Raw genomic sequence first — 13891 nt, 5'->3', positions numbered from 1 at the left:
ACAGAGCCGTTGTCATACCCACACTTCTGTTCGGCTCTGAATCATGGGTCCTCTACCGGCATCACCTACGGCTCCTAGGACGCTTCCACCAGCGTTGTCTCAGCTCCATCCTCAACATTCATTGGAGCGACTTCATCCTTAACATCGAAGTACTCGAGATGGAAGAGGCCGACAGCATCGAATCCATTCTGCTGAAGATCCAACTGCGCTGGGCAGGTCACGTCTCCAGAATGGAGGACCATCGCCTTCCCAAGATAATGTTATATGGTGAGCTCTCCACTGGCCACCATTACAGAGGTGCACCACAGAAGAGGTACAAGGACTGCCTAAAGAAATCTCTTGGTGCCTGCCATATTGACCACCGCCAGTGGGCTGATATCGCCTCAAACCGTGCATCTTGCTGCCTCACAGTTCGGCGGGCAGCAACCTCCTTTGAAGAAGACCACAGAGCCCACCTCACTGACAAAAGACAAAGGAGGAAAAACCCAACACCCAACCCCAACCAACCAATTTTCCCCTGCAACCGCTGCAACCGTGTCTGCCTGTCCCGCATCGGACTTGTCAGCCACAAACGAGCCTGAAGCTGACATGGACATTTACCCCTCCATAAATCTTCGTCTGTGAAGCCAAGCCAAAGAGAGAGAAAGATGTGACAAGTTGATTGTCAAGTCTTCTATCCACGAGTGGTTGCAAGTGTATCGATTAACCCGGCGAGTTTCTCTCTGTGTGTGTCTTTAACTTCTCATGCGACTGCACTACATGTGTCAATAAAAGACAACTGTGTTCAAATTCGTCACCCTTGGGACCCCTTGAATCAGTTTCACACACATAATAATTGGTGCAGTGAGCAGGGTCCTTCGAGTTCCGACTGAACACAGCTGCAGTGGAGATGCTTTGGAATCGGGGCAGGAAATCTAGTGCAGGCAAGGAGAACAAGATCTGGGGGTGGACTGATGAGAGTGCAGGGTTGGGGAGCTTGGAAAGCATGCTGGCGGACCATGGCAAACTGGTAGACTGGTCCAAGCTCCTGGATCCACATCTTGAGAAAATAGGTCACCACGTGTTGTCCCACTTCAAGAAGTTGGGGTTCCCAAAATCTAAGGGGAATCAGAGGATGCCTTTTGGCTGCCAGTGTTTCTCCTGAGAAACCAATGTGAAATCATAGAAAGGAAAGATTTGGAGAGGGCCCAGGAAAATAAGGAGATAAAGGTGGTCCAGTAGTGCTGCTGTGCACTGCAGGAGGCAGCACAGACTCCCCCAACCTGAGCCACTGATGTCGAGATGAGAGGGACAGAGGTAGCCAACAGGCATGCCAATCAAGGTCTGACTCCCCCCCCCCCCACACCCGCAGTGAGTGAGTTTGTACTGGCCATGGAGCGATTACCCGAGGCCATTTCCCAGGATTCAAGCATTAAAGGTTTCAGAACAGGCCAGGAAGAGCATGAAATCAATTTATTTGCAGAAGTTGTTCTGATATATCTGACAGACCCGACACACTCATTGCCCAAGTTGTGCTCCACCCTGGAGGACTATGGGGAGATCTCTGGGTATAAGTTCTTTTGGGATATGTGCAAAATCATGTCACTTAGGAAGGGGGATTAGAGCCAATGTCAAGAAAATAGTCAACAAATGTGGTGGCAAAATGGGATCAAATATCTAGGAGTTAGAATAGATAACAACGAGTAATTTAGACCAGCTGAATTATTCTCCCCTTGCTTGGGGAAATTGAGGAGGATTTAAATGGTTGGATGTCCCTGCCCATTACACTAGTGGTGTCACAGAGAGGGGAGGTGTCACAGAGGGGGGAGATGATGACACAGAGGGGGTGATGATGTCACTGCATGGGGCAGCCATAGCTGAGTCGTGCCATGGCACAGCAACATGCGAAAGATGCCTCTCCTGGAAGGGGATTCTGGCCTGCATGTCGGAGTAGGACTCTGTCTCATCCCAGAGACCCTCTGATCAACAGAGTTGTGTTTGGAAGCACCTTGCACCAATGGGTGAGATAAAGAGCCTGTTACAGGCTCCCCTACTGGGACAGAGCCTCCTCTGGCACCATCCTTCACCCAGTGTGGGCGGAGAGAATGGAGGCTGCATTTAATCCCCTCTCCCCATCCTGAGTGCAGGGCACTTTATGAGGCAGCTGGAGGGGACTGGGGAGGGGAGAACAATGGCATGTGAGGGGATACAGGGATGGGGTCTATCGGAGTGGAGGGGAGAACGAAGGAATGGGATTTCATCAGGGGCTAATGTCAAGGGTGATTGGATCAGAGGTATGGGACATAGGGTTGAGCTGGGGGGATGGGGTGCGAGGGGACGGAAGGCACTGGGGAAACCATGGGGGTGGTGTTGGGTGGGGGATCAGAGTGTGGTAGAGGAATCGGGGCAGGGGAGAGTGTGAGGTGTCTGAGGGAGAAGAGAAGTTGCGAGGGGGATGGAAGGTAGACCTTTCAACAGAAATGGGACAGAGCTCCCCCTCCACCTGGAATGGGATCTGTCCACTGAGAGACAGGACCGCTCCTCCACCCACCCCCACCCCCCCAGGGTTACAAGATCCCTTCCACCCTTGCATACACCCCCACACCCCCCAAACCGGGATAGGATTCTTTCCCCCAGTGGACCTGGATCAAGGTGCTAGAAAGTGTTTCTGCTGCGGCGGACCCAACAGAGTTGAGTGACGAAGCATGGGTCTATCTCCGCACCACCTGCTCCCTCATGCGACGAGGTCTCGCTTGCATCATGGAAGATCACGGTGTTGCTGAGCTTCTGGGAATGTGGAGGGCTTCTGCTAAACCCGTGGTGGGGTTCAGAGTGCTTCATCTCCCCGGGACGTGCTCTCATGGAGGGAGGGTTGTAGACAAAGTGAACGGCTGCGGAACTGGCCTCAGTCTGAGGAGAGTGATCAAAGAAGGACCTGGAGTGGAAATATTTCTACTGAGAGGCTGGAAAGAACCACCAGAGGATCAATTCTGACATTTAGGTGATCCTTGGAAGGGAGTTAGAGGGAGGGGTAGAGACTAACTTGGACAGCAAGGCTGGGTTGGGATAAATGACCTGTTGTGTACCCTCTGGGTGTGTAAATGCTGCTGCTTCTGCCCCAGAGGACATGGCAATAAGGTCACAACAGAGGTGGCCACACCGGGTCACGGACCCAACATCCCCAAGGTGGTGTCCTGCACAGATGTTAAAATCATCGACAATGGATCATTCGGTGTGGTGTACCAGGCAAGGCTGGTGGACTCCGGAGAGCTGATTGCCATCAAGAAGATCTTGCAGGACAAGAGATTCAAGGTGAGGGGGAGGAGCAGTTGTGGGGAAATGGAACACCCTGATATTTAACTTTAGGGCCTACAGCACGTTCACAGGCCCTTGCGACACATGACCCGTTTCACACAATTACACCCAATTGACAAACAACACCCCAAACACATTTTTGAAGGGTGGGTGGAAAGAGGAGCATCTGACAGAGACCAAGGCAGCCATGGGGTTTGGAAACAGAGAAAGTCACACAAACCAACAACAGACCCCCCATCCCCACACACAACCCCCCACCCACACACACACACACACACACACACACACACACACACACACACACACACACACACACACACCTGGCAAATATCAGAGATTTCATTGTTTAGTAGAAGCTGGGAAAACAATCATAAAAACTGAAATGATACTTCATTGAACCCCCTGACGAATCCCCGCTCCAGCGACACGAAAAGTCCCCCCCACTGACTCTCGAAAAGTCCCCCACTTCGGCCTCCCTAGGAGTTCCCCACCTCTGACCTCTTGACGAATCTCCTCCCCGCCTCCCCCCTCAACTTGGACATGTCGCCCCTCAGGGCCCCGACCCATCGCCCATCCTTGCTGATGTTCCTCTCTCGCCATAGAACCGCAAACTGCAGATCGTGCGAAAGTTGGATCACACCATCATCGTCCCTCTTCTCAACTTCTACTCCTCTGTAGTCAAGGTAAGATCCACCTGCACCCACCCCACCCCCACTCTGATGCATATCATTTGCTGCTACCTTCCCCATTCCTTCAATCGATCTGTCTCGCTGCAGCCTCTCTGTTGCCTCCATCCTGCCCCTCTGACCAGTGCCGACTCCTTGATGCTGGCTGCCCTGCTCCTCACCCATTAACTCATGACCTCTTGCCATTTCAACTCCAGACAGCAGCAGCCAAGACCACAAAACAAGATCGCCAAATTCGGCCACTCAGCCCCTCCAGTCTGTTTCCCCAAATCATTTCACGAATGTATTTTCCCCCATAACTCACTTCCCCAGAACCTTTTGGTGCCCTTCCAAATCAACGCCTGCTCTGAATCGTCCCAACAACTCAGCCTCCACATGTTCGACCCCAGCCAACACCCGGCTGCAAACATTTCTCATCTCGAAACGTCAATGGTTTTTCTCTCCTGGTGAATCCTTGCCTCACGAGGGAGGGCGGTCAGAGCTGCACATTTTGTGCAGTCTCACCAGAAGCCGAATGATGGGGCAGCGGACGGGTCCACTACGGCCTGTTGACGCTCTGCTCGCTGAGCCCTTGGATTCATGCCACGTTATGTTGAGCACTGGGGGCATCAGGCCTACAGAGAGCAGGAGGGGCTGGCACTCCTGTTGGGAGAGGCGCTGGGTGTTGGAGGGTAAATCCAACTGACATGTTTGTATTGTGTCCAAGAGAAAGAGGAGGTTTATTTGAATCTGGGTCTGGACTATGTTCCAGAGACGGTTCACTGCATGGCCCAGCACTTCAACAAGGCCAAGCAGCCCATTTCCATGATCGACATCAAGGTGGTTGTGGGTCTGGGTGGTCAAGTTGTCCACTGGGGCAAGCTTGGATGTTGGGGTTGGAGGATATGAAGGAGTTCACTGGCTGAGTCTCACTGGGGACTGGATATCGATGAAGGGTGCATGAGGGTCTCAATGGGTATTGGTGAGGAGAGAAAGGGTAGTGAGGGGAGAGGGGTGGAGAGGATGATGAGGATGGACGTTGATTGGCAGGGTGGGGCCCTTCACCCACCTCCCCTTACCCTCAGGATCCAGACCCGGCCAGTGTGGAGGCAGAGTGGGTCATGTTATATCGTTGTGTTGCCAGATGTTCAGGTACCAGCTGTAGCAGAGCCTGGCCTACATCCATCCTCAGGGGGTTTGCCATTAAGACATCAAGCCCTAGAAGATGCTGGTAGATCCCGAGATGGCCTTCTTATTGCTCCTTTATTTCGGCAGGTAGATCCACCCATGTCTGCCCGTTCACCACCTCAACGCGGTCCTGATCCCTCTCCCCAACACGTCCCCTCCGCACCAGCTCTCACCCCTCCCACACCAGCTCTCTTCCCTCCTCCCTCTCCCAACTTTCCCCTCCACAGCTTAATAACTTATTCTAAATAAGATTGTGGGGGGCTTAGATGGAATGAACAGCCAGCAAATTTTCCTAAAGTGTCAGGTGCAAATCCCAGAGTGCACCCGCTTCAGGTGAGGGGAGATTTTTTTTATGCAGAGAGTTGTGAGTGGTTTGAATGTGTCACCGGAGAAAGTGGTAGTGGCTGGTAGAATAGGTACATATAAAAGTCTCTGAGACGAGCATGTGGATGTAAGCGAACAGAAGTTTTACATGATAGAGGAATTTGGGGATATGGCGAGAAGGCAGGGTAGGTCGAGTTAGGTCATAAATTAGATCAGCCATGATCGTATTGAATGGCGGAGCAGGGTCGATAGGCCATTTTTGTCCTACTCCTGTTCCCACTTCCTATGTTCCTATGGGTGTGGTACAGGTAAAGGTTGTGGAGAACATTTACAAAGGTGATGGGAGTGGAAGGGTGGGTATGTCAGGGGATGACACAGAGGTAGAGATGTTGCAGACAGTGTAGAAGGTTGTCATAGGTCATCCAGTTTGCCGAGAAGTGACAGATGGATTTCAATCCTGTAAATCAGATGTACTTAAATAAGCAACTGGTCCAGGTTTATTTCCAGAGTCATTTTCAAGGGCACGAATAACAGTTATTCCAAAGAAGGTTGGAGACCCATTAAAAGTAGCTTCATATAGACCAATATCTTTATTGAATGCGGATTACAAGAATGTGTGGGCAGAGCACTTGGTTAATGGCAGGATTATGAACAGTGTGCAGGACAGAGAAATATTTAGATCCTGCTCCATAAATCACTCAATGTTGCTGTCCAAATTGAGAGGGAGTTTAAAATGGTGTATTGTGTGCTGGCCTTCAGGAGTCAGGGTATTGAGTTCAAGAACTGAGAGGTAACATTGCAGATTTATAAAATTCTAGTCAGACCACACTTGGAATATTGTGTGCATTCCTAGGGCGAGAATACCAGAGGACGTCTAAATAAGGTGAGCTGAGGGAACTTTAGGCAAGACGTGAGGGGTACATTTTATTCACACAGAATGTAGTGGGTGGCTGGAATGCATTGCCGGGGTAGTAGCGGAGGCTGGTCCAAAAAAGGCATGAAAAGGATTTTAATATGGACAGGAATTAAAGAAAAATGGAGGGTACTGGTGTGAGGGAGTGGAGGGTAACATTGTTGTGGGGTAGGTTCAGATGGATCAGCTGAACGGTCTCGACCGATCCATCCATGATTTGTCTAGCATCTTGCTGCCATATCGTGGAGAACCAGGGTGTTGCCTGATGGAGACACATTGCTCTGAGCTCTGCAGAGAGAGATTGTGGTTTTCGCCAAAACACACTTCCTCAGGTAAAGCAGAGGAAGGGGAAAGGCTCCAGTGTTCAGGGGAAGGGGGGATGATGGGGGAAGAGTTGGGACCCTCCAAAGTCATTGTGATCAGGCCTCAGAGACAGTATCTCTATCACTCGTATTTCTCTTCCCAGCAGAAGGACCGATCTCAGAGACAAGACACGACTCCAGAAGAACCTCGCATCCCAGCTGAACAGAGGACGGACAACATCATGATGGCCTGAATCCCTCCCCTTCTTCTCCCTCTGGCCCTGCCAACCCCATTCCCTGCCTCTTCCATGTCCCTTCACCCACTTCCCCTCTTCTCCTCTACCCCTCCTCCATCCCAACCCCCTCCCGCTCACCTTCCCCTTCTCCTGCCCTCACACCTATGCCCTAACCCCAGCCCTCCACCCTTCACCTCCCCCTTCCCCTCTCCCCTTCCCTTCCCCTTACCCCCTCCCCTTCCCCTCCCCCTTCCCCTCCCCTAACCCTCCCCCTTCCCCTCCCCTTCTCCTCCTCCCCTTCCCCTCCCCCTTCCCTTTCCCCTTCCTACCCCTAACCTAGGGGAAGGAGGGGGAGGGGAAGGGGGTAGGAGAAAGGGGGTAGTGGTAGGGGGTAAGGGTAGGGGTTGTGGCAAGGGGTAGGGTAGGGGGTACTGGTAGGGGTTGCGGGGATGGGGAAGGGGTAGGAGGTAGGGTTAGGGGAAGTGGGAAGGTTGTAAGGGATAGGGTAGGGGTAGTGGTAGGGGGTGCAGATATGGGGAAGGGGTAGGAGGTAGGGTTAGGGGAAGGGGGTAGATTGTAAGGGATAGTGTAGGGGATAGTTGTAGTGGGTGTGGGTATGGGGAAGGGGTAGGAGGTAGGGTTAGGGGAAGGGGGTAATTGTAGGGGGTGCGAGTATGGGGAAGGGGTAGAAGGTAGGGTTAGGGGAAGGGGGTAGGTTGTAAGGGATAGGGGTAGGGTTTAGTTTTGGGTTGGGGAAGTTGGGTAGAGTTAGGGTTTGTGTTAGGAGCATTGTAGAGGTAGCATTAGGTTTAGTGTTAGGAGACATGGGGTAGGGCTATATCTTGGTTTATAGTTAGGTTTATAGTTCGGGGAAGTGGGCTTGTGTTAGGTATAGGGGAAGGGGGTAGGAGCAGGGGGGTAGAGGAGGAGTGAGGTTTGGGGTTAGGGGATTGTGGGTAGCATTAGGATTGGGGTTTGGGGGCGGCATAGGCGTAGGGATAAAGTTAGGGTTAGTGGACGGGGTGGGGGTAGAGTTAGGGGCCGTGGAGTGGTGGTAGTGGGTATCGGTAGTGTTAAGGTTAGTTTTAGGATTTTGTTAGGGGTTAGGGTTAGGAGTAGGAGGAAGGGAAGGGGGAGGGGAATGGGGAGGCGAGAGGGGGATGGGAACTGGGGAAGGGAAGGGGGGAGGGGATGTGGGAGGGGAACGGGCAGTGGTAAGGGGAGGGGAACGGGGTAGAGGAAAGGGGAGGTGAACGGTGGACGGCATCCCTAGCCCCTCCCCTCCCCTTCCCATCCCCCGCATTTCCCCTGCCTCTCCTCTCCTCCTTCCAGAAGAAGCTGGGCCTCTTTCCGTCCAGAACCTCCCTGTGGTTTCAGAGCCTCCGTTTCAGGAAGTGCCTTCGACGCTTGCTGCTGGACAGACATCTTGTCTCTTGATTCATTCTGTTCCGTTGATATTAAATTTATAAATGATTGGGTTTTTTAAAGCTTGAACTCAAAAGGCTGGTCCAGATAGACAAAACAGAAACAGGCCCTTCAGCCCCTCTCTCCTGCTAGCTGAGCTGTTGTAATCAGTCCATATTCCTCTCACCCTTTTCAGTCTTTGCTGCCATCCAGCTCATGTTGCCTTGTCAATCGCATGGCCTGTGGGAAGAAGCTATTTCCCTCCCTGGCTGCTCTGCTTTTATTCCTCCATATCTCCTTCCTGATGGCAGGGGGACAAAGATGCTCTGAGCTGGATATCTATGAGTCTATTTACAGAGCCCATCCCTGCAAACAATCAGGGGACCATTGCCTTGAGGTGGCACCCATGTTGCCTCTCCCTCAGCACTCTCAGAACACTACTGCACCCTCCTTCCCCTCCTTTCCCAGGTCTCAGTAACCCGCTGACAATTCCAGTCAGCTGCCATGTCTATACCCTGCCCCACCTAAACCGATGGATCGACCAGCACCTTCTCCCCTCAAGAGTTCGAGGAATCCACTCTCTCGCAATGTCCTGCTATCGAATGCCGTGCATCCTCCTTCCCACTTGGTTCCTCCTGTTATCAGGCACCTGGATGGACCCCACCCTGTTGAAACTACCCGTGTTCTCACTGATCTCTCTGCGCCTCTGCCCTCCATCCAGGGGTCTTGGATTTCTTGTGGGGGTGGTGGAGAACAAAGCACCAACTTAAGGAGATGGGGAGCAGTACAAAGACCCCCAGGTCCAGGAGACAGGGAGAACCACAGAGATGCCCATCTCTGTCATTCGGGTAAAACCTGATTATCAGGTGCAATGTGCAAGGAACTTTCGGTCCTGCTGCACGTGGGCCAGGTTTGGCCCATCCCCACACCACCACACTGTCAATTCCCAAAACAAATTTCCTATTCATGTGGGGGTCCAAAATGGATAGAGTCTGGAGAAGGACTCAATCAATGGGGACAAGGGTGTAACCAGCATGGCCATAATTGTGTGTGGCTGTGCTTGCAACCAAAGTGCAAGGGCACCAAATGCTGCTATGTGCTGAGGTTCTACCTGGCTCAGGTGTTGTGAAAGATTGGCCTGGCCCTGGTGCTGCACAATGTTCCAGTCAGCAGGACTTTGCCCCTTCACCTTCCTGGGAACGGTTTCATAGACAAACACATTTGACCACAAAGCCATCAGGCAGTGGTCAGCAGAGAATGTCTGACACAGAGACTCTAGGACTAGATGGGATACTGCGGGGTGGTCCACGGAGCAGAGCATCCAGAGACAGACATCCAGAACTGCTGGAAAACCAGAAACTCGGTGAAAGATGCCCTTCAGTTTGCCTGAAACCCAGATGGGAGTAGCAAACACTAGAAGACATCTGTCCAAAGCAAAGGGAGGAAGATTTAGGGTAGATATCAGGGGTATTTTATTTTACCCAGAGTTGTGGGTGTCAAGAATGCCTTGCCAGGAGTAGTGATGAAGGCCAAAACATTAGGGGCATTTTAGGGGTTCTTAGTTACATTGAGGGGCTGAGACCAAGGAGGATATTCTCCAACAGCAGAGGGTGGCAGTAAACACAAGATGTCAAAGTGGTGGCAATGAAGCTAAACAGAGACCATCTAATGTGACTGTGCGCCTGGCTGCGGGAATTTGGACTTACTATATAAACCTTGCTAAGTGCTAGTTCAGGTTGGAAACGTTCGACTTCCTTGGGGGTCAAATCAATAGGCACGGAACTAAACCCTGCTTGAAAAGGTAGAGTTTGTTAAGTGCTTCCTCAAACCCCACATAATGAAGGGGCTGCAAGAATTCACTGGTACGATTAATTTTTATCAACGATTCATACCGGTAGTGGCCGACATCATTTTTTTGTTTTAAAACTTTATTTAAGATTTTATAACATGAATAACATATAGAATTATATTAAAAAAAATTAAGAACAAAATAATAAAATTACAATACAGTATCAGTAATCTAAATAAAGTATACCCTCCCCAATAATTATTACACATTAATAACCCAACTCAAATTAGTCCAACCCCCCCTTCCCCCCAAAACAAAGAGTGAAGAATTAATAAAGTTAATGATATATGTGAGAAAAAAACCCACTTACAAAAAAAAAACAAAAACATAACCGATTAAAATACTAACAAAAAGAAAAGTAATTAATACTAAGATATCAGACTTAAAAAACATATTTAAATCAAACTTAAATGCATATATTTAACAGAGTTAAGATGAAACCTATAATTAACTCAAACTTAATATAAAAAATTAGTAAAATTAGTAACATTGTCTATCAAAAATTCTTAAACAATAATCAATTCTTTAAAAAAATTGTAGCATGAGAAAAAAAAGATGAAAAAAAAACTTTCCTTATAGAGATAAACCTTCACCAAATATCAACTAACTTCACATCTATCATCATATTAGTCACATAAACCGCCATCTTAAAACAAAATTCCAAACTCATTAAACATTGTACAATTCAAATTTGGTACTCTTCCACCATTTTTCCCTTTTAACTTTGAATAATTACCCAATAAAAGCTTCAATACCACATTTAAATATCCCCAATCATTACGTTAAAATTCAGATATCCAAATAATAAAAACACATCTACAATGAAATCTATATCTTCAACAAATGGAGCATAAACCACAAACAAAATTCAAGCCTCATTAAGAATTGTACAATTCAATTTATAACTTTCACCATTATTCCCTTCGTTCTATTGCTAAAATAGCAAAATAATATACACCAGAATTACCACTCCTTTCACCTTAAAGTTAAAGAAAAAATATTAAAAAAAACTTATCCATCCCATTCACATTTAAATTTCAAATATTCCTTATCTACTGAATAAACTTTACAAAAAAAACCACATGAATTTTTAGTTTTTTAAACAATCAAATACTTTCTTATGCTTTTTTTTATAAACACAAAAGAAAACCCTTAACTCTTTAATCTAATAATACAAAAAAAGGAAAAAAAAAATGGGTAGGAGGTTAAAAATACCCCCTCACATCTAAACCGCGCAATGCGGTAACTCCCAGAAAAAAATGGGTGTGAGATAACTCACACGAAGCAGATGACTTTCAGGAAATAGTACCTATCCAGTTCTCTCCCCCAACTCTCACTTCATCTTAAACTACATCATCATTTTTTAATATCCCTTTTATTTAAAAAAAAATTAGAAATAAAAAGGACAACTCTTCTTTTAATCAGCTCCAACTGCCGAGTCACCATTACAACCATTCCTTCTTGGAGCACGGCTCTTTTCTTCCATCTCTTGTCTCCTTAGAGATCGCGGCGGACTACGTCTCTGTTGAAACCGAGTAATTGGCAGCTCTTGAGCAAATGCTATAGCTTCCTTTGGAGAATCAAAGAATTTTGGTTGGCAACCATCTTGAAAAACCTTCAAAACAGCTGGATATCTAAAGGTTGCCTTATAACCTTTCTTCCACAACAACTCTTTAGCAGAATTGAATTCCCGTCGTTGGAACATAACTTCTTGACTCAAATCCGCATTGAAGAAAACTCGATTATTTTGAATCATCAAGGGTGATTTTCTCTGTTGTGCATTTCTAATAGCCACTCGTAAAATTATTTCTCTGTCATAATAATTCAAGCAACGAACCAAAACAGGTCTTGGACTTTGACCTGAAATAGGTCTTCTACGCAAGACCTTCCGGGAAATGTTCTTTTTTTTTTTAAATTTATTTATAGTATCTCCATACGTTCATTTCAAATTGACTTAGTATAATATTACATAATAGATACTAAATAATTTTCAAATTTTCATCCCCCCCACCTTCCCTAACCCCTTAGGAAACCACCTTGTGGTGGTTAATTCCCAAAAACCCAAATGGGTGTGGTATAAACCACAAGTGGCCTATGACTTTCAGGAGCTGAAGTACCACTCCCTCCCCCCCACCCCCCCAGGCAGACAAAATACACGTATAAACCGAAAAATCATCATTTCTTATATCCATAAAACCCCGGTCCATCAATTTAACCAATCTTATTCATAAACTCTTTTTTTTGAAAATCCAAACTTGATATTAAATTTTGCACCCTTTCCACCCTCCCAACACTGAGTTTAACATTGTTTACAATCAATAAAAGTTTTTTTTTAATTTTTTTTTTCAAGTCTTCCTGAATTTCATCCACTGAATTAAAACACCTCTGAACATCCCAGTTCAACACCGAATCTTCCATTCTTCTCAGTCTCAAGTTGAATTTGTAGCTTACTTTCAAAAAAAGTTTTTTTCAAATCTTTTAAAATTTTCTTGAACATAATTCCTTCGGTCTTGATCTTCTAAAGCATCAATGTTATTCATAAGTTCTTTCTTCTGAGTTTCCCAATTTAATACCAAATTTTCCACTTTGTCAATCTTCTCAATGTTAAGTTGAAATTATTGTTTATTTTCAAGAAAAACTTATTCAAAATTTTTAACTCTTCTTGGACATTGCTCCTTCGACTTTAATTTTATAAATCATCAATCTTGTTCATAGTTTCTTTCTACTGAATTTCCAAATTTAATAATAAAGTTTCCGTTTTTTCCTATTTTCTCAATATTAAACTGATCTTGTTGTTTAGTTTAAAAAAAAACCTTTTCAAAACTATTAAAATCTGTTTGCAATGTATGCATACTCACAGATAATAAATTCACTCTTCCAATATTCCATCCAAAAAAAAAATCACTAATAAACCTTCTTGCAGGTCAAGGAGTTCCATATATATGTTTATCTTCAGAAAATATTTCAAATATTTCAAATCAACATTCGTCGCCATCTTTCGAAAAGGAGTCCGAAATCAACTTTAATAAGTTCTGTTCTTGAGAAGATTCCAGCACCAACTCCGGCTCTGTCTGGGCAAATAGGTCAAATTTCTTCCAAAGTCAAAGATAATAAATTACACATACAAAACGACACATCGACCAGGTGAAATATCCTCAGGAAAGGATATCCACTGCCCTTCAATATGAATTCACAACACTCAGAGGTTCTTGATGCAAAAACATGCAAACACACATCAGACACAAGACACATACAGAACAACGACACATCGACACAGAACCTACGTAGCAAAATGCTGGAAAACAATTCTGTGAGACGTCTCTTTTTCTACACTCTATGTAAACCCATTACACCTCAATGCATGTCTGAAATACATTTATTAAAAATAAATATTCTTCACAAATCGTCGAGTCATGGGAAGTTGATTCAGCAATTCATCCGTTGTTCAGCAGCTCTTCTCACTGCCTGTGGGAAGAAGCAGCTCCTCAGCCGGTGGGATCTGGCTGAAATCCTTCTGTATCCCTTCCCTGACAGGAGGAGCTTCATCACTTGTAACTTAGTAATCATCCATATACTGCAAATCTCGAAAATAAATCTTCCTAAATTAGTCCAAAGTGACTGATATCCCCCACCACCCCTCACATTAACAATAGGTCAGGAGACACAAATGGAGCATGTATCTCTACTCTATTAATTAGACTTTGTTTTGGAACAAT

The 13891-nt window shown here is 46.6% G+C and overlaps 1 long non-coding RNA gene across 1 annotated transcript; it reads left to right on the top strand.

The window, feature by feature from the left end:
• The first annotated feature begins 1836 nt into the window (after positions 1 to 1836).
• On the top strand, positions 1837 to 7318 carry LOC138750330 (uncharacterized). Its single transcript, XR_011349263.1, has 4 exons — positions 1837 to 2000; positions 3102 to 3291; positions 3897 to 3977; positions 6851 to 7318. It is a non-coding gene; the product is annotated as an uncharacterized lncRNA (long non-coding RNA).
• The last annotated feature ends 6573 nt before the right edge of the window (positions 7319 to 13891 follow it).

This window comes from Narcine bancroftii, unplaced genomic scaffold (genome assembly GCF_036971445.1).
Source record: "Narcine bancroftii isolate sNarBan1 unplaced genomic scaffold, sNarBan1.hap1 Scaffold_117, whole genome shotgun sequence".
In the NCBI taxonomy this organism is placed as follows: domain Eukaryota; kingdom Metazoa; phylum Chordata; class Chondrichthyes; order Torpediniformes; family Narcinidae; genus Narcine; species Narcine bancroftii.
The sequence above is the reverse complement of the archived record's forward strand: the minus strand, read 5'-3'. Positions and strand labels throughout refer to the sequence as shown.